Raw genomic sequence first — 26,937 nt, 5'->3', positions numbered from 1 at the left:
ACAGGGATGTCTATACTTGGCTGTCTTAGGAGAAAAAGTGAGAAAAATAATAACAACCAACACATTAAACAAGACAGACCCTGATCTAACTTTTTTATCCTCTCTATAAAATACTATGGCCTTTATATTATAGCTGAGTAAATTGGGGCTCATAGTCGGTCGCTTCCTCCAAAACCACATTTTAGTGGCACTAGTCACACACACATGACTATGTGCCAAAAATCATGCTTGGGTCCTACACAGCATAACTGCCAGAACCATGCTTGGTGCGTGTGGGCAACACCAGGATTGAGAACAGAGACTTACACATGCAAGATAGGTACTTTTAGGCACTGAGCCATACCTAGGATCCTTGGGTCTGTTTTAAACTTTCATTTATTTAATAAATGAATATATACCAAACTGTTACTTCATAAAATAAGACATGGTTCCCCCATAATTATGAAATAATATTAAGCATGTAACAATTTTACTCTGTTATTTTGTCAATGATGAAAATGAACTAGATTTTATTAGACTCATCAGACATGTTACAAGGTGCAATCAGGGCTACAGTTTGAAAGCTAATGTTAATAGATGCCCATTTAAAGTTAAATAGAAGCCCTCTTATTATATAGCACTATAGACACTTATTTTTCTTACAAGTCTAGACTTCCATTTTTTGTTTGTATTTTGGGCCACACCCAGAGGCACTCAGACATTACTCCTAGCTCTGTGCTCAGAAATCATTCATGGCTCTGGGGACCATATGGGATGCCAAGAATCTAACCCGCATCTGTCCTGGGTCAGCCGCATCCTGGGTAGGTAAATGTCTACTGAGGCTACCACTCCGGCCCCTCGACTTCCACTTTTAATATTTCATTATATTATTTGGGGGGGTGACATGCAGGGTTTACTCCTGGCTATACACTCAGAAATAGCTCCTGACTTGGGGAACCATATGGGACACCGGGGAATAGAACCACGGTCTGTCCTAGGTTAGCACATGCTAGGCAAATGCCTTACCTCTTGCGCCACTGCTCTGTTCAAATTTTCATTCATTTTTGTTTCAATCTTCTCTTATTGCCATTTTCAAAGTACCTTTTACACATGTTAACCTAGACTAGAAAGTGGACTCAGTTAATCACTCACTAGCTAAAGGCATACTCTCAAAGTGGTCATTATTTTAAGCCCCTGTTTTCTTACCTAATAAAGGAAAATGAATCTCCCCTTGTTATTTTGAGTCTTGTGAGATTAGATATGCACCAATGGACCTAACAGAGCAGCCACTTGACAGCAACTCAGAGCTGGTTCAAGAATTCCAATGGGATCATTCACCTCCAGCCCTAAGACTAAGCAAATTGATAATAATGAGTAATCTTGAGGGAAAAATCAAAAGCAATGAGTAAGATCATCAAATTAATCTAAGCAAACCTAATTTCTGTCATTTGTCATTTATCAGTTCCATGTCTTGAAATGAAATGCTAAGTTCTAGCTCTGTTCTAAATGACCATGAAATTACCTGAGGACCCAGTAAAGACTTCTTTTGACCTACCACATCATTGCCCTTCTGGAAAGTCACTCAAGCTGGGTCTGTGTGCTACGACTTTTTTTTCTTCAGTAAGTTAAATTGAGGCACTAGAAGATCGTACAGGAGGAAAGATGCCTTCCTTGCATGCAGCCAACCCAGGTTCTATACCCAGCATCCTTATGGTACCCTGAGCACCACCAAGAGTAACTCCTTAGCATTACTGGTGTAGAGAAAGGAAAGGAAGAAAGAAAGAAAGAAAGAAAGAAAGAAGTAAGAAAGAAAGAAAGAAAGAAAGAAAGAAAAGAAAAGAAAGAAGAAAAGAAAGAAAGAAAGAAAGAAAGAAAGAAAAGAAAGAAGAAAGAAAGAAAGAAAGAAGAGAAAGAAAGAAAGAAAGAAGAAAGAAAGAAAGAGAAAAGAAAGAAGAAAGAAAAGAAAGAAAGAAAGAAGAAGAGAAGAAAGAAAGAAAGAGAGAGAGAGAGAGAAAGAAAGAAAGAGAAGAGAAAGAAAGAAAGAAAGAAAGAAAAAGAAAGAAAGAAAGAAAGAAAGAAAGAAAGAAAGAAAAGAAAGAAAGAAAGAAGAAAGAAAGAAAGAAAGAAAGAAGAAAGAAAGAAAGAAAGAAAGAAAGAAAAGAAAGAAAGAAGAAGAGAGAAGAAAGAAAGAAAGAAAGAAAGAAAGAAAAAGAAAGAAAGAAAGAAAGAAGAGAAAGAAAGAAAGAGAAGAAAAGAAAGAAAGAAAGAAAGAAAGAAAGAAAGAAGAAAGAAAGAAAGAAAAAGAAAGAAAGAAAGAAAGAAAGAAAGAAAGAAAGAAAGAAAGAAAGAAAAAGAAAGAAAGAAAGAAAGAGAAAAAGAAAGAAAGTGATAACATTGGAATGGGTAAATATTAGTTTTAGTTTATCAACTTGACTAAAATTCTATCCCAAAAAATACTGACCACATATCTATTTTCATTCATCCAGATAATTGACTAGCTAGTGAGGGAATGCTGACTATGTGCCACTGACCATGCTAGCCCATGTCAGCTTATTTGTTTGTTTGTATGTCCCTTTTAATGCTACCATGTTTTATAGAAATAAAAAGAAAGATAAGAAATCACTCTAGAGAACAGCAGTAAGAAAGATGAGAGGTGTCAGAGAAGAAAATAAGCACCAAAATAAAAGCATGATATTGCTATACACAAAATAAACAAGACTAAAATAACCATATAAAACAAACATAAACTATATAGTTCAAGGAAAAAATGATACTATGTAACTTGTAAAAGAAATAGAAAAAAAAAGGTGTATATATATATTGGAAAATCTTGTTACTAATCTTGAAGGCAAAACTCCATTAGAGAAACAGAGAGCAATAACTGAGCATAGCCCTAGTGGTTTGAGTAGAGTAATGAACAGTACCTGGGAAATTTTCAGAGACTTGACTGGAATGGAATGAAGCAGGAGAGGTAAAAATAAGATGGTCTGAATATCAATTTCGAATTGTTAGTTGGGTGTCTGTGTGAATGATTCATTGTTTCTCATTTTCTTTCCCAAAATCTCATCTTCCGTAAACCTAAAGAGGCTGGCTATCTGGTTAGGGGAAAATGAGCTGTGGCCATACAATAGCCTCAGAATAACAAGGACACTTGATGGGGGTTAGAATTCCATTTCTCTTTCCAAGTCCTATAAATTCCATCTTATAAAATATTGGAAGCATGTCCCTGCACCGTAATTCCCAGAAATGCTTTACACAGTCTTTCACTGAATGAAATTAGTAGCTAATTTACAGCCCTAGAAGATTTACCAGCCACATCTCTTAAATAAAATTTGTGTTTAAAATAATGATCCCATGTGGTATTTTTTTTTATAAAAGGAACTTAAAAAGTAAGCAAAAAAGATACTGCTGTTCCACAAAATCTGGGATTTGATTGAGTTTTATGCAATCTAATTCTTCTATAGCGTTTTAGGGAGTTTACTATGATTATTTGTTGGTAAAGGCAGTTTATTTTCAGAGTAGTTATGTGCGAGCAAAAAAAGGGCAATAAAAATCAACCCAAGGGGCACACAGTGTAGTGGGGAGAAGAGGCACATGGAGTCCTTGAACTTCTGGTTCAGCTTAGTACCCCGTTCACCAGAAGGTGACACTAGGTGTCTTTTTCTTCCATCCAGCTTGGCCCTGGGAACTGAGTCCCTGTCCCGTGCGTTCCTACCACCTTGAATTCCAGGGGGTTGCTCATTATTTTCTCTCGGAAAAACAGAAGACCAGAGAGGCTGTGTGGTTGCTCTAGGGTCCAGCGTAAGTCAGCCTCAGAGCGAGGCTGCCCTTGGCAAGCAGATCTCTCACACTGCAGCAGGAGTACTTGAGATTCTCAGTTTTGTTCCAGGTTTATTCCCTAGAGCCCGAGAGTGTGGGCGGTGCTAGAGAATGTTCTGGGGGCTGGAGGCTACTGCGAGAAAGCCAACGCATCGTCAGAACATGTTCTTGGTTCTCTTGCGGTATTGAAATCTTAGTACAAGGGACATGACTCAACTCATTAACATTGTACTATTGTTTCTCTCCACTGAAACTTGTTTTTAATGTCCTCTTTTTTCAGTTATTCTTTTGTGATTCAGAAAGCTCTCACTTCCCCGATTCTCATCGAGGCAGCTGCCCTCTGATGATCACATCCCAATATTAGTCTCTACATTCTGTTTCAACCATCTGACCTGTGGAACCAAAGTCTAGAATCTAGATGCTCTAGTCCCCTTTCTAGGGCGACTGGGTGGGAAGGAGACATTTGTGTTTTGAATTCTTGCTATAACTGAAAAAGGAAAGCCCAGTGGATGGGTGAACTGAGTTCAACTGAAAAGCAGTTCAACTGAGTGTATGTTTGTGTGTGTGTGTGTGTGTGTGAGAGAGAGAGAGAGAGAGAGAGAGAGAAAGAGAGAAAAAGAGAGAGGAGGGAGAGAGAGGAGAGAGAGAGAGAGAGAGAGAGAGAGAGAGAGAGAGAGAGAGAGAGAGAGAGAGAGAGAGAGAGAGAGAGAGAGAGAGAGAATATAGTGCTCACTTCTCAACCTTTAATAGAGAAGCAAGGCTGGAAAGATAATAAATACAGTGGGTAATTGTATTTGGTCAACCTGGGTTCAGTTCCCAGCACCCCAGATGGCCCCTGAATCCCACCAGGAGTGACCCCTGAGCAGAGCCAGGAGTAAGCCTTGAGCACAGCTGGATGTGACCAAAAATAAAATAAAATAAAACAAAACAAAAAAAGGGATCACCTAGAGCAGCAATTCTCAAAATAGATGGCATTTTGAAATCATCTGAACAGAGTTTAAAATGCTAATGCCTGGGTCCCACCTCTAAGACTATCCTGATATCATTGTCATGATGATTATGGCCTGGTCCTCAGCCATGTTATTAGGAATATATAGGGAAGCATTAGGAAAGTTTAAAGCTCTCTTGATAATTAAAGTAAGAAGGAAAGTTTGAGAGCCTCAGACCCAGAAAAGCTTATCACTGGATTTAATTGCTGGATCAAATTCAATCATTCTGGATATCTGGTGGGTGTTAATAATTTGCTTTTCAACAGATCCCTAGAAGATGTTGGTCTGAGGAGTAAAAGTACTAGCCTCAAGCAATGGTTTTATCTATGGCTAGATTAGAAATATCCATGGGCATTTATTTCAAAAAGTCCCATACTCAATTCAAGCCCCACAAATGCTCATTGAGTTGGTTTGAAGGTAAGAAATACACAATGGCTTTTTTTTTTAACTTTTCCAATTGATTCTTCCGATTTGTTTCAACCCTTTTGAGACAGCATGTCAGATTCCATTTTGTGTGTGTGTGTGTGTGTGTGTGTGTGTGTGGTTTTTGGGTCACACCCGGCAGTGCTCAGGGGTTATTCCTGGTCTCCAGGCTCAGGAAATTGCTCCTGGCAGGCAACGGGGGACCATATGGGGTGCTGGGATTGAACCGATGACCTCCTGCATGAAAGGCAAACGCGCTTACCTCCATGCTATCTCTCCCGACACCAGATTCCATTTTTTAACCAGCTTCTCTTTTTGTTGAATGTGTCTAAAACCTCCATCTTTTCTTTGCTTTCCATTGTGCTTTGGTGGTACTGCCTATTTTCCTAAAAATATCCTCTTGAAACACCTTTCATACACCCCCCCCCCCAGTCCCTAGCCCATTGAGAAAGAGTCTCAGTGAGTCGCTCCGCTTTCCTTCAGAGCTGACCTAGCTACTCAACAGAGAAAAAATAAGTTCTGCCTGGGAACAAATTGGTGGAAAGCCACATACATCTCAGACTAGTCAGGTCCAATTTTTCAGCTTTTTATTTATTTTTTTTTGGTGAAGCAAAACATAACTTAGGTGATCAATTGGGGGTTGGTTTTATTTCCACACAATAAAGTGCCTGATGGTTTTTTATTCAACTAACTCAACTATTAGGGAACATCACATAATAGTTAATTCCAATTTTTACAATCAAACACTCTCATATCCTCTTCTCAGGACTTTATCAATGGCAAGAAGAAATAAACCTCTTCTTACACTGTAATGTTTGACTTTATAAACCACCCTTGCCCCAGTCCTTCAATGATTTCTCCGCTTTATAATTTAAATAGTATTGTCTTGGTTTTTTTTTTACTATGCATTTCTGTGTCTCAGTGTCTCATGAAATTGTACACATAGCTTTTTAGTGAAATCAACCTTCAAAGCTTATTGTCTAAACTGTGGGAAAAAAAGATGCTTGATGTTTGTTTTTATATGTGTTACTTGAAAGACGGAATGTTATGAGGAAGATAGTAATAATCTTCCTTATTGTCACAGGTCATTACTGAACAGGATTCAGATGATGCTCAGACTACTCAAAAAACAATAGAGAGAATCAGAGTCATTCTAACCTAATAGATGACATTCATTGCCACTTAAATGCAAGTAGAAATAGAGCAATGTCGGCATTCATGCAACAATCAAAATAATTGACATTCTAACAAGATGATGGACACTAGGTTGGATGTTTTCTATCCATCACCTCCGTACATTCTCTTGTGAGTCAGTGCAAATTAAGAGATTAAAGTTCAAAGAGTTAAACATCTTACCTCAGGTTAAAAAAATAGAGTCAGCATTTGAATCTAAGTTCATTATCCTGGAAATCCCTAAAGGACAAGACCATTGTGGGCTTATTCTCCTAGCACCTGGAACAATATCAAGGCACTCAGAAACTCAGTAAAGACCTGCTGAATGACAGACTAAATCAATGCATTTGACTCTCAGGTACATGTTATTATCATATGCATGTGAGTGAATCTTATGCTTTGAGGGTACAGGAATAGGCACATGCACTATTAGACAATATGCATGCAGGGACTAGCCCTGTTTAGCTTGTTCAGTCTATGGCTTAAGCTCATGAGCAGATCTGAGGCAGAGGCAGGGAAGAATCTTATTGTCTCAGTGTTATATTGAAGACATTAGTGGTGACTCTGGCTATGTCCATATCTTGGTATTTAATATAACTATTGTACCCAGACAATAAAACCCACAGACAGGGGTCCAGTGAGATATCATAGTGGGTAAGGCATTTGTCTTGCACAAGGCCAATCCAGGTTTGATCCCCAGCATCACATATGGTCTTCAGAACCTGCTAGGTATAATTTCTAAGCACAGAGCCAGGAATAAACCCCTGTTTCCAGGTGTGACCAAAAAAAAAAAAAAAAAACCACTGACAGGCAGAGAGACTGATAACAAAAAAAATGTATGTGGGTGGCAAATTTCAGACATCAAATCAATAGGCATCTTATTTAACTGATTCAGATCAGCACTTTTGTATGTTCATTCCATACCATTTATTCCAAATTATAAATGCAGTTTTTGACATAAAGTAGAACCACAGAATACCTCAAGCCATTATAGTAAATAAGGCCCTCATAATCATCACTTTTTGAGTCAAAAGAGCCCCCAATCTGGTATGACATTAATTTATGAAATGCCTCATTGCTATACCTAAATTCTTAACAGATTAACAAATAATCAGCTACATGTATATATAATTGTTTCTGAGGTGTAGGAGAATAGGTATCTCTTTAAATACATTAAACATATTAACAGCGACTTGCTAGCTCTTCTGTGCAGCCAATTGCAGTCATAAATTATTTAAAGTGTTTATGGCTCATAAATACCATTATTGTGGTTTTATAACTCTGATTGACAATCACTGCTAAAATATTATTTGAAAATGTGCAGTAGAATACAGATAAAGAAGACATATCAGGCTAGATTGCTTGAATGTGTAGATTTGTGTGTGTGTATGTGTGTATGTGTATGCACTAGAATTTACCATAAACATTCACCTGTATTAGTCCAGTGGCCTCGTTTCTATACTAGCCAGAATGACTTTTCACTCTTCTTCAGGACTTCAACAGTGATAATCAGGTTGTTGGCTACCTAATAGCACTAGATATGGGGGGGGGAGAAGTGTCAAATATTCATCTTTGTAGTTCAATTACAGGTGATAGGCAGCAAGTATGGTATCCAGACAGTCAGAAGGGAAGGAGCCAGAGTGTTTTTTTCAGACTTTGATTAGACTACTTGGTTGTGGATACTTTGCATATTTAATAAACCATGCCTATTCCAATGGAATGTTCTAAAAGACCTAAAAGTAGATATGTGTATGCACATGCATGCATATTCATGGGAGGTGAGGTAGAATATAGACAAACAGTGATAAGAACTGAGATTGATAGAGGTTGGGACAAACTCTGGAATTTCTCAGTGAGAGAAAAATGCTTGCTCTCTTGCTAAACCACCTCAGAGATTAGGATTGAGGAATCTTTCTTCTGCCAAGATCCATTTGGATATTTGTAACATCATTTGTGGATCTTACAGTTCAGGAAAGTAGGTCTCAGAGAACTGACAGGTTGCATACACAGATGTATGTCCCACCAAATACCAGACACAGACAACATGATTCCACAGACTTGTGCAATCTGCATGCCAAACATCCACACCTCCCCACCCTTCCCTAAGGATTTTGCTTTTCCTAATATCCATCCTCATTATCTAGCTATCTGACTCATACATATCCTCAGTATCTATTTATCCCCCATATATTCACAAATTTAGTCTGTTACCATTCGCAAATTGGGTACCTCCTCTGAAAGCTGTTGCCTCAGGCACATAAGGAAAAAGGGCAGGTATCCATCAAATGGTCATTCTACCATCTCTGTGTATTGTGATAACTCGAAGGAATGTCTTTTGAAGAAGCTTTTTTTAAAAAAAATTCTTGATAACATTGTTTATAAGAGTGCCACATGTATATATATAGTAGGAGTCTAATATGTTCATGTCATGTCCACCAGCAGAATGTTAGTCTTCCTCTAATATTTAAAGGGAATCTTTTAACCCAGTCTTTATCAGTGTACCACCAGCTCCTGCAAATTCATTTATATTTATCTAAATAAAACTTGCAAACTTGTTATGCAAACTCAGATTTAAGGTGTGTTATTTAGCACCTCTACCAAATTGCCACCCCCAACATTATTAATTTATAAAAAATCTTAAGCAGTTACTATATGTGTAATCCAGGGCATTTGTACTTACCAATTCTACAATACCTTAAAAACTATTCTTTAGGGGCCAGAGAAATAGTACAACAGGTAGGGCATTTGCCTTGCATATAGCTGACCCATGTTTGATTCTAGGCATCCTATGTGGTCCTCCAGGGCCACTAGGAGTGATTCCTGAGCTCAGAGCCAGAAGTCACCCCTGTACACTTTTAAGTATGCCCTCCACCACCCCCAAAAAAATCAAAATAAAAAACAAAACTACTCATTTTCTCATTTATGGAATCCCTGGACAGAGAGTCAAATCCAGAAAAGGGGTTATTTTCTGTCTTTTGGGATTAAGAAGAAAGTCCTATTCTTTGAGTCTAATATCCTAGTATAAGATAAAACACAATAGTCTGATCTATATCTGAAATTTATTTAGATATGCCCTTGCTTCTAGAGCTATCAAGTTATTTAATAATACCCTTTAAAGAAAGAAATATTTTCAGAACATTTTAGAAGATAAGTGCTAACACAAGAATATGGTATGAGCTGAATTTAAAAACATAAGTCCTAGTAAGATAGAGGAAATGAAAGTAGAATTAATTTTAAGACAAAGGGATCAAAGGGCAAAAGCTATTGAGAAAGTGTGGTTCTATCTGCCACAGCTAGGATGTTTGAAAGATAAATTAATAGATAGGAATGGTGTTTGGGGTAGTATGGAGGGATGACAGTAAATCTGAGAATAAGCAAAATTGGATCATACCAATCTTTGCAGGAAAATCTCCAGATTGGGGCATTTGTAGATAGCACACTGAGAAGTTTGATAACAGCATGGTAATACAGCCACATCTGCATTTTAGAAAAATCACACCGGATGCTATATCAAGCATGCATTAGAGACTGAGAGAGTGTTAGCATAGAGCACAAAAGAGTTTTTCTAAGACAGAAATATCAAAAAAAATAGGAATGAAGATAGAAGGGAGAGAGATAAGGTCTAAAGATGGCCTGCAAGTCAGAGTGTAAACTATGGTAACCAATGTATTGCCAAGGATGTGCTTTGCTGATGCTTCCTCACAGTACTGTCTCCAGCCCAGCTTTGGCCTCCTACCTGCTCTGTAGCTTGGGTGACTTTACCCAGTGTAAAGTGGGTGTCTTTCACCCAGTATAAGCTTCAGTCTAAAGGTGTGGGAGAATAAGAGGAATAAGATTACACAACTGGGGGTGAGAGTTAGATCAAAGAGTAGAAACATGCATTTTACATGTGGTAGGCCTGGGTGTGGTTCTGAGTACCACTCAGAGTATTAGAAATGATTGATGACTGATCACTGTTGAGCACCAGAAAAAGAATGTTCAGTTATTGCAAGGCTCATAAATGCTATGAAAATGAAATAAGATGAACAATTTTTAAAGTATACATTTCATTGAAACCACCAGATTGTTTTTCTTAATTCGTCAAGAATTAATGTCCTTTACACGTAGGTTTCAACCTACTCCCAAGGTTGAGTTCCCAAGAGAAATGACAAAAAGAATGATTTTTAATTAAAATAGTTTAATCTTGGGCCCGGAGAGATAGCACAGCGGCGTTTACCTTGCAAGCAGCTGATCCAGGACCAAAGGTGGTTGGTTCGAATCCAGTGTCCCACATGGTCCCCCGTGCCTGCCAGGAGCTATTTCTGAGCAGACAGCCAGGAGTAACCCCTGAGCACTGCCGGGTGTGGCCGAAAAAAAAAAGTTTAATCTTGGCTTTTAATATATATTTACTAATTTTATTAGGGACTTGTATTTTCAGTTTTGTGACAGGCAGCATGTCAGAGTTCAAATTAGCATGTTCCCTGCTAGGAATCCAACAAGAATACAGTAAGGAAGAAAGGAAATGCATACCAATAGGTTACAAATGGCATAAGACTCTTATAAAGCAAGAACAATTTAATAATGTTCAGAGAAGTGAAAATTTCTGGGTAAGCAACAGAGAGAAGAAAGGCCTTGTACACCAGTAAACAGTGGCGAATGGCAAGGAAGAAGGACGTCCAAGTCAGCTGGGAGAGAAGAGGGGGCATCTAGGTCCTGGACAATGACAAGCAACAGAGTTAGCTTGGAACAGAGAGCAATTAAAGGCTCAGCAGGAAATAGTGAAAAAAAAGCACAAAACTTGGTTCTAAGGACAATGGAGCATAAAGAGAGCAACAGAGACTCCTAGGAAGCCAACTAACACAACAGAAGCCATGCTTCAGATAGTTTGGCAAAGGGAATATCTTCGGGGAAAAACTGGAGACTGTAGAAATACAATGAAATAGATTTGTTTTTAGCTGATCATTAAAGAATGGGTCAACATGTAGTCAACATGTCAACTATTACAAGTCTATCCTTTCAGACTAAATTCAATAGAAATAAAGAGAAACACACCCTCTTCTCTAACTCAATTCCCATAATTTAACATAAAACTGAAAACTGGAAGAAGACCTAAGCAGTGACTATGCCAGCTCCTGGGGTCAGAAGACGAAGGAGAAGGGAGGAACAGCTGAGGCAGTAATTCAAACCTTTTGGGGAGCAGACTATTTCAGGAATTTTAGCAGCAGTTTCAAGGAGTTCAAGGATCTCCTGAGTCCTATCCATTGATCCCCAGAAACTCAGATTAAGAATCTCTGAACTAAGAAGGATTAAATTTTTGTTCAGAAGCATCATAGGATGTAGCACATAGAAATGTATATTTACAGGAGCTAAAATGTTTTCAGTGAGGCTTGTAGATGTTTCCAGTGAGGCTTCTTATGACGAATGATGATTATTTTCATAAATAAGATTTTCTGTCAGCAGGACTGAAAATATAAATTGTTATTAGCTAATAATTAGCTAATTAAACAAGTTAATTGGTTTAAATTGTGAGTGAGTGGGTTTTAAGTCTTCGTTGTCATTTATTTGTAACTACCCATAGGAAGATAGGACATACTAAAAATTTTTGTAACAAGAGAACTTTCTATTTGCTGATATAGATAGAATATTTTAGGTGGTTAGTATTTGAACTTCACCCAAAGTCATAAACATCTTTGTTTTCTCCTTTCACTTCATTTCTTACTCAATATGATTTAAAGACAATTATAGTCTTCCTCAGTCTTTCACCATCTCAGCCTTGCCCACAGTGCTTGTAGATACAGAATTATCATACCATCAACACTGATATGCTTCCTGACTTTCGAGAGCTCAGTGCTGTCCCAAATGTTCTAGAGACTGTCTCTTGAAAAGGAGACATACTGTAGTGCCTTTTAATTGTTCTCCTACATTCAAGAAGGATGCATCCAAATCCTATATCAGAAAAGCATTTTTCTCTTGATAATCCTTGACATTCATATTATTTTCTAACCTTGAGACTCTATCCAACTTTTCTATTTGCAACAGAAGTGGAAATAGGTAAAGATGAAAAAGCTAAATAATAAGAAGGCAGTCATATAATTCAGCACTCTAATAAGCAATGTTCCTTTTAATTTCTGTTGTCAAACTTTCTCATACATCTACAGAAAACCAAAGGAAGAGCCCTTTTTATGAGATGTAGGAACATTGTTTCATTTTCAATAATTTTCTTCTCCAATTTATTCTCCCCCTTTGCTAACCAAATGGAGTCAACTTGAATCACTTTAGTCCAGTGAGACTCAATACAACCTCAATGAGTCAAAATTAAAAATCCAAGTAATGAGAAAATCTCCTGGCTTCCTACAGCTGACAATAGTTTTCTTTCTTTCTTTCTTTCTTTCTTTCTTTCTTTCTTTCTTTCTTTCTTTCTTTCTTTCTTTCTTTCTTTCTTTCTTTCTTTCTTTCTTTCTTTCTTTCTTTCTTTCTTTCTTTCTTTCTTTCTTCCTTCCTTCCTTCCTTCCCTCCCTCCCTCCCTCCCTCCCTTCCCTCCCTCCCTCCCTCCCTCCCTCCCTCCCTTCTTTCTTTCTTTCTTTCTTTCTTTCTTTCTTTCTTTCTTTCTTTCTTTCTTTCTTTCTTTCTTTCTTTCTTTCTTTCTTTCTTTCTTTCTTTCTTTCTTTCGTTTTTGGGTCACACCTGGCAGCGCTCAGGAGTTACTCCTGGTTTTGCACTCAGAAATTGCTCCTGGCAGGCTCAGGGGACCATATGGGATGCCGGGATTTGAACCACTGACCTTCCACATGCAAGGCAAACGCTTTACCTCCATGCTATCTCTCCTGCCTCGAGTTTTCTTTCTTAACCCTGAGTGACATTACTTATCTAGGTTTTCTCAGAAGAAAAGAATGAAAGTAGCTGCATAGATCCAAGGAAGTCACAAATGTGAGGCAAAGCGTCTAGCACCATTTTCACCTTTTCCAAACAACTTTGCGTTTTCATAATAACTTAATGGTATCTGATGCTTACACCTCGACCTTTCAGAATACTGTTGATTTTTCTACTCTTGATATATTCAAAAGAGAATGGTAAATAAATGTATTTCTATTAGGTAGTTATTGCCAGTGTACTTTCTGACTTGTTGCTTAATATCCCCTAGCCTCATATTATATGAGAGAGAGAGAAATGGGTATAATTATTCCTACTACTACATCAGTCGTATGGAGATTAATGCAGTTCCTAATACAGTCTTTAGAATAGTGTCTGCCTCAAAGGAAAAATTCGGATATTCTCACCTCTTAGCCAGATCATGTCTACTCAGCTTACTTTGGAATGTAGTAGGATTTAAGAGTCTACTTTTGAATATATTCATAGCTACTACTCTACTCCAAATGGAAGGAAGGAAGGAAGACAGAAGGAAGACAGAAGGAAGGAAGGAAGGAAGGAAGGAAGGAAGGAAGGAAGGAAGGAAGGAAGGAAGGAAGGAAGGAAGGAAGGGAGGAAGGGAGGGAGGGAGGGAGGGAGGGAGGGAGGGAGGGAGGGAGGGAGGGAGGGAGGGAGGAAGGGAGGAAGGGAGGAAGGGAGGGAGGGAGGGAGGGAGGGAGGGAGGGAGGGAGGGAGGCTGGAGGGATAGCATAGTGATAGGGCATTTGCCTTGTGTGTTTGCTAACCCAGGATGGACCTGGGTTCAATTTCCAGCATCCCATATGGTCCCCCAAGCCTGCCAGGAAAGATTTCTGAGCACAGAACCAGGAGTAACCCTTGAGTGCTGTCGGGTGTGGCAAAAAAAAAAAGGAAGAGAGGGAGGGAGGGAGGGAGGGAGGGAGGGAGGGAGGGAGGGAGAGTGTGATAATTAGCAAATTCTATTAACCACTCACGTTTCTTCATTCCTAAAATGTTAGATTTGTGTGAAAGATCTTCAAAGTTCCGTCCAGATTCTTCACCAGAACTAAACAAAGTGTCATGCTATTACTTGCAACAGGTGTAACTGTAACTGTAACTACAGGTGTAACTGTAGGTATTTTTCACAGAAAATAGTCCAGTAATTTTCAGAACAGAAAGGAAAGTATTTAAGGATAAACAGCAGGAGATCTAACTATTACAACCAGGTATGAAGACATGGAGAAGAAAAATAATGTTAAATTGCAATTGAAATGCAGGTGAAAATTACAACAAAAGCAATAGCAACACAAGAGGCTAACAGCAGATTCTCTGATGTGTGACGAAATGCTGCCTCTAAAGGTTTTTAATCATTGTACTGCTGCTAGAAGATTTGTAATTACAAACATGAACAATCCTCAGAATATATCATTTCTAAAGATAGAGGCTGTAATTCTGTTCCAAATGAAGAGCTAAAGACTATTTCTTACGACTTGGTAAGTGACAGGCAATAATAACCAGCCAATTAGAATGATGCATGAACAAAATTGGAATCAACACATCCAATATACAAATGTGAGGCCATCACCAGGAAAGGGACATCATCACTACATCAACCACAAAAAGATGCAGATAACAGGAACCATATTCCAACAAATAAATGATAAACATATTCCTCTTTTTGTTTGTTTTTGTTTTGAAGCCACACCAGTGATGCTCAGGGGTTACTCCTGGCTATGTGCTCAGAAATCGCTCCTGGATTGGGAGACCACATGGGACACCAGGGGATCAAACCGAGGTTCATCCTAGGACAGCCACGTGCAAGGCAAACACCCTACCGCTGCACCACTGTTCTGGCCCCTTAAACATATTCCTAACTAAGTGGAAATGCCATTATGTTTGTTCTACCTGACTAAATTTACAGACACAATAAAAAATTATTTTTAAATTTTAAAACCGAGGGGGAAATGAAGACCTGAGTTTTGCCTGTGGACCCAGAGGTCATTCCAATGACCCTTGGCTGAGCAGGCCAAAAGCTTCAATGCTTATGCCCAGTGTGGAGGCTTCAAAGGTTCCACCCAGATTGTTGAGTGGGGCATATGGTACTGGTAATTGAATTTGGGGCCTGGCACTACTCCTGAATTCTGAGCTATTCTTAACTCTCCCCAAAATTGTATTAATTTATTTTTGTGGAGTTTGGGGCAACATTCTATGATGCTTAGGGGATACTCTTGGCTCCGTATTCAAGAATTTCTCCTGATGGTGTTTTAGGAGCCATATGTGATGTCTAGGTTGACCATGTATGAGGCACATACCTGACCTTTGCACTCAGGGATCAATCACTTCTGGATCAATCACTTCTGGAAGGGTCTATTAATTATACTCAAGGTTAGTGATCAAACCAGGGTCATCCATGAGCAAGTCAACTACTTTAACTCTCAGATTGTCTCTTTGGTCCCTTAGAAAAATATTTTTCAAATGGGAGAGAATGTTGATGGGAAATGTTAAGAACTCAGTATCAAAATGCTTATTTGTAAGTAAGCTTTGGTTGGAATTTTTCATGGTTTGTAACATTTATTGCTTATAGTTTATTAGGTATATAGTTTATTGAGTATAGTTTATACTTTGAGACTTGTGCTCACTTTGGCAGCACACTCACTAAAAATTAGAACAATACAGAGAAGATTAGCATGACCACGGGCAAGAATGAATGAGTGAATCTAATACTTCAAACAGACTATCTTGGGAAATCTTTATGGTTGTTTGTTTTGTTTTGGAGGCGCTCAGGGATTACTCCTGGCTCTGTGCTCAGAAATCGCTCCTGGCAGGCTCGGGGGTACCGTATAGATAACGGGAATTGAACCAGGGTCTGTCCAGGTTCGGCTGCATGCAAGGCAAAACTATTACTCAGGCCCCATATCTTGGGAACTCTTGGATATTCAACCTTTATTTATTTCAAAGACATTGGTGGTGGGAAGTGTACACTGGTAAAGTGATGTGTAATGAAACACTGTATGACTGAAATTCAATTAGAAGTATTTTTTAAATTCCATTTATTGATTAATTGGTTTTGGGGCCACACCCAGCAGCGCTCAGGGGTTACACCTGGCTCTGCACTCAGAAATTGCCCCTGGCAGGCTGGGGGACACATGGGATGCTGGGAATTGAACCGGGTCCCTCCTGGTTTGGCCACATGCAAGGCAAACACCCTACTGCTGTGCTATCTCTCTGGCCCCTAAAAAATATATTTTAAAGTAGGGAAATGTTATTGTAGTATCAATATTATTATTTAATATTGCTACACTATACTACTTCAGGACCCTCTGACTGTTATTCCAAGATCCCTACCCTGCCCTCCCTCAGCATCCTCAGATCAGTTATATTGACCTAGCACAGAGTTGTTTCCATTTGGTATTGTCTAATCTCTTGCTATCTTTCTTTATACACCACAAATGATTAAGATCAACTGGTATTTGTCTTTCTCTTTCTGACTCACTTTACTCAATAAAACCTCCTCCAATTCCATCCAAGTGGCAGAAAATATTTAATGTTTTCTCATAGTTGAGTAGTATTTCATTGTGTACATACTAGTTTCTCTAATTCATTCATCTTATTTGGAAACATGGATTGTTTCTAGATTTTGACCGTTAAAAATAATGAACATGGGGGCCGGAGAAATAGCATGGAGGTAAAGCATTTGCCTTTCATGCAGAAGGTCATTGGTTCGAATCCCAGCGTTCCATATGGTCCCCCGGGCCTGCCAGGAGCAATTTCTGAGCATGGAGACAGGAGTAACCCCTGAGCACTGCCGGGTGTGACCTCCCCCCAAAAATAATGAACATGGATATTCATAAGGAAAGATAAGTCATGCAATATGCTGCTATATAGATGGATCTGGAAAGCATCCAGCTGATTGAAGCTGGTCAGAGGGATAAAGACAACATGGAGAAATATATTTCACATGTGGGATATAGATATATTAGGGCAATAACAATTGCCCAAAGGCAATAGAAAGAAGAAACATAAGTACTGGTATTCAGTAGGAGGCTTGCCACCAATTTTTAAGTGGATAGGACATGGAAGAGAACACTAAAACAAGGAAGTGATCACTCTTGAGGAGTGTCCTGATGCTGGTAAAGTGATATACATGATACCCTATCAATAACAGAATTGTAAACCATAATGCCTAAGAAAAACAAAGTGCCTGCCATATGGACAGGCAAGGTGGAGAGAAACTTGGCACATTGGTGGGGGGGAAGTGGACACTAGTGAAGGGATTGGTGTTGGAACATTGTATGCCTGAATCTCAATCATGAATAACTTTGTAATTCAAGATGACTCAACTATTTAAATAAAAAGAAGTAAAAGATGTTAAAAAAAAAGCATACAAATACACCTATTCAGAAGTTAATCATCTTGTTACCACCTTCACCACTCTGGTTTAGTACATTGAGTAATTTTTTTTTCCTAAAAAGGAAACTGTAAAGCCAAATAAGTTTGGGAGTCAATGACCAACTGACCAAGCTGGTACTAGCCTATAATTGTCCCACATTATACCAATCTTCATTATAAAGACAATGATGTACAAAGATTTGCCTCACTGAAGAAGGATAATAAAACAAGGTATGTTATACTGGGTTTATTCAAAGAAGGAGGAAAATGGATGAAGGGAAGGTAAACCTATAATAAGTATATCTATTCTTAAGATTTAGCCTTATCTGGCAAACAGAGGGGGATGAGTATTTGTTCATTAAGAAAGAGAAGCTTGAATGTGGAGCCTTCTAAAAACATCTTAATTGATTTTGCTGTTAGTGATGCTAAATTCCAGAGCATGTGAGCCTTATGATTTATTGGTCTTGTCTGGTAGTATCAGAAAGATTTTATATACAGCACAGAGCTCAGTTTGAATATCATAGCCTCATACTATACCTACTGATCTGTATTAATATAGCAAATATATTTAGTAATAGATACAAAGCAAAATATTTAGTAATAGATGCAAAGCAAAAATTGTATTAATTATGGTTCCACTCAAAATTAAATAGAGAGGGGCTGGAGCAATAGCACAGTAGTAAGGCGTTTGCCTTGCAAGCAGCTGACCTAGCACGGACCATGGTTCAATCCCTGGCATCCCAGAAGGTCTCCCAGCTGGAGCAATTTCTGAGCACATAGCCAGAAGTAAACCCTGAGCATCACCGGGTGTAGCCCAAAAACAAAACAAGCAAACAGATTAAATAGAGAAAAGTTCCATGGTCTTACAGTTTGTAGTTGGGTAAAATAAAGTGCTGAAATTCAGAAAGCTGCTTGTTCTATTTTTACTTCTCAAATTTGTAGTATGTGAGCATAAAGATATTGAATCTGATATATGCTTTTGCATTCAGTATAAATCACATGAAATCTTATTTTTCTGATTCTCAATCAAAGATCTCTTAGGATTGGCTAGAGACCAGCACTGTGCTATTTATTGAAACAGAGCAGTGGAGGATGGGAAAGCCTTACATAATCAAATTAAAAAATAAATTTCTGAGAGGAATTATTAACCAAGAAATATTTCAGACACTGTGCACACAATTTTAAGTAAAAGTGGAGATTATGATAATATTCATGCTGTGAACAGAAGAGTGGAAATTATAAAGTTAAATTCCTATGTATGAATTCCCTTACAAGTGATGCCACTAATCTTTTTTCTTAAACTTTATTGATTGATTGTTTGATTGATTGGTTTTTGACCCACACCCAGAGACTCTCAGAGGTCACTCCTGACCCTGCACCAGAAATCGCTTCTCGCAGGCTGGGGGACCACATGGGATGCCAGGAATCAAAGGGGTCCCTCCTGGTTTTGCATTCAAGGCAAATGCCCTACCGCTGTGCTTTCTCTCCAGCCCTAGATGCCACAAATCTCTTAATCTCTTAAATCCGTAGAGCAAAGAAAGAACTTGTTTTTCTTGAAACCAAAATTATTTTATTCTGTGATTTGATTTTTTGGACAATTTTTGGATAGGTTTTTATTTTTCCTTTCATTCTTTCTGCTGGGGAAGGAAGAAGAGTTGGAATAAGAGTATAGCTTTCTTGACTAACTACATTTCCTAAATTGTTTTTATTTCTAGTTATTTTCTGTATTAATTATATATAATAACAGCAATATGAGTATTCTCCCAAAATATGTATGTGAGTGCATGAAATGTGATTATGTTATATAGCATGTTAAATATTAATTAAGATTACAGTTGGCTTTATAGTTATTTTTGGTGTGGGGGCCACATATGGTGGTGCTCAAGACTTAGCCTGGCTTTGTGTTCAAGGGTCACTCCTGGCAGCTTAGGGGACCATATGTTATGTCAGGGATTGAACCTGGATCAGACATGTTTCAGGCAAGTGCCTGTGCCTTCCCTGCTATCTGGCCCCTGAATATTTGAATTTTAAATTTAGGGATTTGCGAATACTTGAGGAAACCAGCATAATCATTGGAATTCTTAAAAATGAAAGAGAATGATGGGGCCGGAGCAGTGGCACAGCTGTAGGACATTTGCCTTGCACACAGCTGACCTAGCAAGGACCATGGTTGGATCCCCTGGCATCCCATATAGTCTGCCAATTTAAGAGTGATTTCTGAGCACAGAGCCAGGCTAAGTCCTGCGGACAGGACTTAGCACAGAGCCAGGAACCTCTGAGCATAGAGCCAGTAACCTCTGAGCGTCACCAGATGTGGCCCTAAAACCAAAATGAAAACAACAAAAATAAAATAAAAGAGAATGTTGGAGAGAAGAATTAAGAGATGGCAGTATGACATCTCAACTTAACATGGGTAACTGCAGACTTCATTGGGTATAAGTATGCAAGGAAGGAAGGCAGCCTCTAAAGATGCAAAACACAAAGACTTTCATTCTCCTCCAGAGCTATCAGACTAGAATGCATCTTGTTGACTCTTGATCTTCGTCCAGAAACATCTGATCTAGAGATCTGTGAGGCAATAAATGCATATTGTTGCAATCCATTAATTTTATAAAAGCTTGTTACTGCAGACATAGAAAACTAATAGTGTTATCATTTTATAGAATTATATGTTGCAAATAAAAAGACACAGAAATAGCCTTGCATTTGAAACATTTTCAAATGCCTAAGGAAATAGATTAAAGGCTAAATAAGATTCAGTCCAACACTCCTTATCAAGCTGGAACACATTTCAGAATTGAGCTATGTTATGTGTGTTCATGGACATGTCAAGAAACAGCAAGGCACTTCCCAAAATCACCATCCAGAAGACTCCTTGAATAGAATGTACAATTGTAACAAATGCACCATGTAAAAGGAAAACAGAAGTTTATTTCCTTGTCAGACAGAGGCAGATTCTATTTTATATGATTTCTATTTGCCCAAAGTTATATTTTACAAAGTTTCATATGAAATTTTTCATATGAAGCTTTTTCATTTTTGCATGAAATATGCTTTGGGAGAGAGAGAGCTCCCAAGCAGGGCTAAAGAAATCCAGAAGCCTCATCAAAGCTTTGTTGGCCAAATGAAACCAGGGGGTAATGCAAAGGCCCAAATATACAGTGCTGTGTATATTTTTCTTCAGTGCCAAAGATTACCTAGGCCAGGGATCTCCAGGGCCATGCCAAGTGATGCTCAGGGCCCTCCTGGAATGTGTATACCCTGTGATGATGCTCAGAAAACCATGTGATGCTAGGAATGGAACCCTGGTTGGGCACATACCTGAACTCTTTGCCTCCCAGCCTCTGCAAGAAATTTTTGTGTTGTTTTTGACGTTGAATTTCCTATCTAATGATGGTAACTGACAGGAATTACTATTTATTGGGGTTTGTGTTACATTGTTATTCCATCTATGTTGAACAAATATGAATTCTACTCTCAATGAGCACTAAGCCCCAGGTAGAGTGGGTGGGGTGCAATAGTGAACAAGCAATATTCGATCTTTTCCTTCCCAGAGCTTAAAGTCAAATTGAGAAAGCAGAGACATACATCAGGCCACAGAAGCCATTACAACACAGTGTGGAAAAAGCTGTAATAATAGGTGCTTTGACTGAGACCCAGCAGGGAGAGGTGAGTTAATAGCTGAAGGCAAGAATTTCTGGAGAAAGCATTTGCTTCGTGCTGCCTTCATGATTTACCACTAATTTGTATTTGCAGAGCTGGGCCTATTCTTCTTATGTATCAACTTGAAGTTCTTGCTCAGAAATCACCCTGTTCTGACTATAAAGAGCCATATTGGCTCAAAATCATCCTTTGTCCTTATTTGAAAGATCTTTTTAGATCAGACGTTCAGATTTTTTAGATGTCAGTCTATAATGTGAGAACAAGCTAACAGGATTCAGGTAAAGAACCAATTTTAAAACATCAATTGACTCTATATTATGCTTCTGGTTGGCATTCATTTAAAAGGTCCAAGAGTCCATTTTGTCAAAGAATCTTTGAAACCATTCTCTTCCAGAATATTTCTCTAAGCAACGTAGACACAGCACGTGAGACACTTGGAACGTCAAAGAATTGAGACGTACAAAGATTATTTGGAAGTTATTAGGAAAATATTCAAACTTTCTGGTTTGAATTCTATCATGCATAATTGAAATTGTTCTTTTTAAAACACTCATGCTAAATCTAAGTGCTAACTAGTCATGGCCACTAGAGGTCCTGCCTGCACAGATACGAATCCTTCAATGCTCAGAAAGGATTCTTTACTAACAAAACTGTGGTGTGTATGCTCATAATACGTGCCTTTGTTTGTTTTGGGAGGCCACATCAGGTGATTCTCAAAGATTACTCCTGCCTCTGCATTCGGGAATTACTCTTGGCGGTGCTCAGGGGACCTTATAGGATGCCAGGGATCAAAGCTGGTTTGGCTGCATGCAAGGCAAACACCCTACCAGAAGTATTATCCTCCAGCCCTGATAGATGCCATTTTTAAGGAATTGAAAATACTTGTTCTCAGGGGACCAGAATAATAGTACAGAAGGTAAGGCGCATGCTATGCAAGTGACTGACCTGAGTTTGATCCCTGACGCTATCTAGCCCCTGAGCTCACCAAGAATAAACACCGCTGGGTGTGCTCACACACACACACACACACACACACACACACACACACACACAAATATTTGGCTTCTCTAAAGAGATGAACTGCAGAGTCTGTTGACATAGCATAACATTCCTTATCAAAGTCTTTCTTAGGGCAATGGATACTTTGGTAATAGATTATCTGGTCCATAACAGTAATTCGCATCTTAATATACAGTACAAAAAGCTCCTTTCTATACAGAGGCTTGATGTCGAAGTTGCAAATTAATGATAGATTATTTACTACCTGTAGACTGTATTGTACTGAAAACTCAATATTGAGAACAAATAGATTAATACTAATATTTCTCAAAAATATTCTTATAGAAACTTCAAATTCTCTATACTTTGATCTAGCAACTAGCTGATTCTCACTTTGAAAGTTTTCACCCAAAGATATACTATGAAGCTAATTTGGGATCTCTGTTTTCTAACAGACCCTTAGGTGAAAATGAAGAAAAAAAGGTTTTAATTGTGAAATCAGGATCAAAGTTAATACACTTTTCCCTTGTTTGGTGTGTGTGTGTGTGTGTGTGTGTGTGTGTGTGTGTGTGTGTGTACATGCACATGCAGTAAAATTCAGTGGTTTTCGGTTACTGGCCAATGGATCACTGAAGGGTCTTTATATGTTTTAATGGTCAAAGATTGAAAACCACTAATATTCATTCTTTGCTAAACATCATGATAAATGGTCTCTATAATATTAATTAAATATAATAATAGCCTCTTACAAATATTTTGTTGTTCTCAGAAAACTTTTCTGTAAGTTGCCTTTGTAAAATTTAGCATGGTTTAATTACCACAAACCCTCCGACCTTCTCACCAAGGCCTTTTCCACCTCATTACAGATGTCAAGCACATTGTCACCTTGCTACATGAGCAGCCTCACAAATCCTGTGTTCTGCCTTTGTCAACATCTTTGACCATTTAGTCCAAGAAATGGTTCAGGTTTCTGTGACATGCTCTATTCTTATATTCTTAGTGAACCCAGACGAGGAGTTTTAAACACCTACATATTTTTTCCCTAATGACTCAAGAGTTTGGCCTCAATATGTAACTGCAGTTTGTGTATTTTTCCCACCAAAAATGTATTTGAGATAACAAGGGCAAGATACTAACGAATTTCATGGCTGCAATTTTATTTTGGTAAAATGATCAAGCAATGATCAAGGGAACCAAAGATGCTCCCAGGGATACTTAGTAACCAGGCCTGAAAGGATGATGCTGACTGGACCCCAACAAGGCCAGGGACCACCAAGGCTACACAGGGGAGGAGTTTGCAGTGCTGGGGTTATTGCTGTCGCCCCGGCAATCCCAGTTTTAGGAAAAACTGACTGACTCCCAAAGTAAGTACTTTTCTTTTACTGTCAATGACACTTGGCGCAGTGATTCTAGCTGCACGTGAAAATCAAATAGGAACTTTAAAAGGTAAAAATGCTTGAACCAGGGCCCGGAGAGATAGCACAGCGGTGTTTGCCTTGCAAGCAGCCAATTCAGGACCAAAGGTGGTTGGTTCGAATCCCGGTGTCCCATATGGTCCCCCGTGCCTGCCAGGAGCTATTTCTGAGCAGACAGCCAGGACTAACCCCTGAGCACCGCCGGGTGTGGCCCAAAAACAAAAACAAAAACAAAAACAAATGCTTGAACCATATCTCACTTAGTCAGGCTCAAACTTTTTTTTTTATTTTGCCATGGCTTGAACATTTGTAGTTCTGGGCAACTCCCAGAAAAATATAAAGGAAGGTTGAGAAGTTCAAACTCTTGCACTCCATAGAGTCCCCTAAACACAGAGCCAGAAGTAAGCCCTGAGCATCTCTGGGTATAGAGAAAGAAAAGGAAGGAAGGAAGGAAGGAAGGAAGGAAGGAAGGAAGGAAGGAAGGAAGGAAGGAAGGAAGGAAGGAAGGAAGGAAGGAAGGAAGGAAGGAAGGAAGGAAGGAAGGAAGGAAGGAAGGAAGGAAGGAGGAAGGAAGGAAGGAAGAAAGGGAGGGAGGGAGGGAGGGAGGGAGGGAGGGAAGAAGGAAGGAAGGAAGGGAGGGAGGGAGGGAGGGAGGGAGGAAGGAAGGAAGGACGGAAGGAAGGAGGGAAGGAAGGAAGGAAGGAGGGAGGAAGGAAGGAAGGAAGGAAGGAAGGAAGGAAGGAAGGAAGGAAGGAAGGAAGGAAGGAAAGAAGGAAGGAAGGAGGGAGGGAGGGAGGGAGGGAGGGAGGGAGGGAGGAAGGAAGGAAGGAAGGAAGGAAGGAAGGAAGGAGGGAAGGAAGGAAGGAAGGAAGGAGGGAGGGAGGGAGGGAGGGAGGGAGGGAGGGAGGGAGGAGGAGGGTAGGGAAGAGGGGAGGAAGGAAGAGAGAGAGGAGGGGAGGGAAAGAGAGAGGGAGGGAGGAAGGAGTTTCATTGTGATGCTCCCCCCAAAATGAATGAATACTAAATTGCAAAGACAGCAAGATGGCATAGCAGAGAGCCAGCTTTGAGTTGGGGATGCTGAGTTTGAATCCTAAATAACATTTATATGCTTTGCAAGAACTATGACAACTTGCTTGAACTTACTCACCAGTGAAGACGTAACTAGACAATTTCTACTCTGTTAGATTTATTTGAATACCAAACAAACTAAACATCTCCTTCCATTCCTCAACATATAAAATACCATAAATTGTGCTTAGCATGAAATTTAACTAAACATTGAATATAATTTTATCTTACTTGGATCATGATAAAACAATTCAGGGACTTCTTATTGTTATATTTTAATATAAGGAACAACTTGCTTCTTACATGGAAAGGTATTGATTTAACTAGTTTTTTCTATTCATAAGAGTAGCTTCTACTTATTTAAGGCTTAATAATACCTGAGATTTCATTAGCTGTCATATATGAAATTTTATTGAATTTTATAAGATCATCTATAGCAAGTATTACTTGTCCCATTACAGACCTGAAGTTACTTACTAGTAAATAAATCCACAATTGAAATTCAATACTGTTTGTTCAAAATCTTTCTCCTGTTAGACTAAAGGGAATGAATACTAAACACCATTTTATAGGCTATCACAGAACACAAACTTCTTGAGATCTCAGTGTTTACATTCAAGAGTTTACCATAACCATATCTGAAAAGTTAAACGCACACATTAGTATTATTTAGAATTCTTTAGAAGTCTTGCAATAAGGAAACCTATTTATGTAACCCACAATTTCATGGAATTTTTTGTTTGTTTGGACCACACCCAGCGATGCTCAGGGGTTACTTCTGGCTCTGTGCTCAGAAATTGCTCCTGGCAGGCTCAGGGAAACATATGGAATGCCAGGAACCAAACCTGGGTCTGTCTGGGTCAGCCGTGTGCAAGGCAAATGCCCTACTGCTTTGCTATCTCTCCAGCCCCAATTTTTTGTGGAATCTGATCGTGGAAACCTTTTTATTTATAGGAATATATATAAAACATCAATCTGGAGCAAATTTTCAATACCTAGCTTTTCGTAAAGCTTTTCTAAGTAAACCATAACAGTTTCTATTTATGGGTATGATATTTGATATTATTGAAAAAGCAAAGACATATGAATTACTGTTTTTCTAACTTTTTGGAAGATTTAGTAGAGAACAGGAAGGATTGCATAGCCCTTTTCTACAGCTTTGGTTCCTGGCCATAATCCTTTAGTCTTCATTGCTTCTCTCTCTCTCTCTCTCTCTCTCTCTCTCTCTCTCTCTCTCTCTCTCTCTCTCTCTCTCTCTGTTTCTGTCTCTCTATCTCTGTCTCTCTCTGTCACACACACACACTCACACACACACACACACACACACACACACATGATTCTAAACATCCTGGGATTACACCATCCAATTCAGGGTGATCTTTTCAGAATAGATATGTAATGCATACCAAACTACTCATGAGAGAAAACATTTTTTCCTATACAGGCAGCTTTGACTAAATAGAGCTTGTTCCTTATAAAGAATTTGCAGTGTTGGAGTTGCAGAGTTGATTGATGAGGACTGCCTAAGAGAAGAGGAAAATTGCAAAGAGCCAGCACACAAATGCAGAAGTGCACTGTACTCATCTGCAAGGCCCCTTAAGCCCCTCCTCCATGATCTAGAGCAGGGATCTCAAACTCGCAACCCTCGGGCCATCTGCGGCCCTCCATACAACACTTTGTGGCCCGCTGCTGGCCTTCAAATATCGCAGTATTCGTGATTATTTGCTTACCAAATAATCGCAATAAAAGTCGCATTAGTAAGAAAAAATTGCATTAAACATTCCATACCCCGAGCAGTTCCGTTCGAGGTAAGCAAATGTTTAATGCAATATTTGCGATTTTTTTTCTTACTAATACGATTTTTATTGCGAATATTCGGTAAGCAAATAATCGCGAATACTAAGCACAGACATCATTTCTGCTGCTCCTGCCCGCTGTCCCCTTGCATTATTGGAGGCTTAAGGAGAGAAGGGAGAGAAGTTTATTACAGAGTTAGATTTTGTCATACCTTCATCATGACTTCATCAAAGCCTGCAGTGAAGAGAAAGATTGATGACGAGCACAGAAAAGTGGGAGATGCAGTATTTCTTTGTTGAGCACAGGGGCATCCCCACATGTCTTATTTGCTCAGAGAAAGTTGCAGTGCACAAGGAATACAACTTGAAACGCCATTATTC

The 26,937-nt window shown here is 38.9% G+C and overlaps 1 protein-coding gene and 1 non-coding gene across 2 annotated transcripts in view; both read left to right on the top strand.

Annotated features, from left to right (window-relative positions):
- ANKS1B (ankyrin repeat and sterile alpha motif domain containing 1B) overlaps positions 1-26,937 on the top strand; it is a 1,587,094-nt gene that overhangs the window by 1,276,386 nt on the left and 283,771 nt on the right.
- Positions 15,858-15,965, top strand: LOC126023765 (U6 spliceosomal RNA). The gene has a single exon (XR_007500830.1). It is a non-coding gene; the product is annotated as a U6 spliceosomal RNA (small nuclear RNA).

This window comes from Suncus etruscus, chromosome 11 (genome assembly GCF_024139225.1).
Source record: "Suncus etruscus isolate mSunEtr1 chromosome 11, mSunEtr1.pri.cur, whole genome shotgun sequence".
Lineage (NCBI taxonomy): Eukaryota > Metazoa > Chordata > Mammalia > Eulipotyphla > Soricidae > Suncus > Suncus etruscus.
Note: the sequence above shows the minus strand (reverse complement) of the source record. Positions and strands in the feature narration are given on the sequence as shown.